Source organism: Myotis brandtii, unplaced genomic scaffold (assembly GCF_000412655.1).
Source record: "Myotis brandtii unplaced genomic scaffold, ASM41265v1 scaffold197, whole genome shotgun sequence".
NCBI lineage: Eukaryota > Metazoa > Chordata > Mammalia > Chiroptera > Vespertilionidae > Myotis > Myotis brandtii.
This window is the reverse complement of record NW_005357346.1, coordinates 1686224-1686874: the sequence shown is the minus strand read 5'-3', so window position 1 is coordinate 1686874 and position 651 is coordinate 1686224.

Below are 651 nucleotides of genomic sequence, written 5' to 3'. Positions count from 1 at the left end.
GGGACTTAAAAATGCTGATGGTCAGCAGTTCTTCAGTTTATTTTCAGTTCCACATGCCGTTCTTCAAACCCATTTCCTCTTGTTCTCTCCCCAGCAGAGGCAGAGAGGTATTGGCCCAAACGCTTCCACAGAACTCAACCACTGCACCTAAAACCTGCTCTTCTCTGGTGTGAATCAACCAGGTGTTCTCTCCTTGGCATTTGAGTCTCATTTTCCAATGATTGTATCACTTGGAGGTATTCCCTGGAACCTTCTAAGGGCTGAGAGCAAGGCATATTTTTCGGTAACAACCAGCCCACTTGATCATTTGGCATTCTCATTCCTGATAGCGGGAGGCGGGTCAGATGGCTCTGGGGGCTTCCTTCCACTTGTGACTGTATGTGCCTCTTCGTTGGGCCTGGATACGATTCTACATAATAAGCTTTCCTGGCTGTGTGACTCAGGAGTGTGGTTCCTAATGAAAGCACGAACGGTAAAGGGAGTTCCAGGAATTTGCTGGTTACTCATTGGTGGTGTGTCAAGCAGGGAAAATACAGGCCCCTACCCACTTCCTAGTCACCTCTCCCACGTGCATTGCAAAGGGGATGGTTACAAAGAACGGTCTGAGCGACCCCACATTGCCCCCTTGTAATGTGCTCCTTGGCAGGGGAA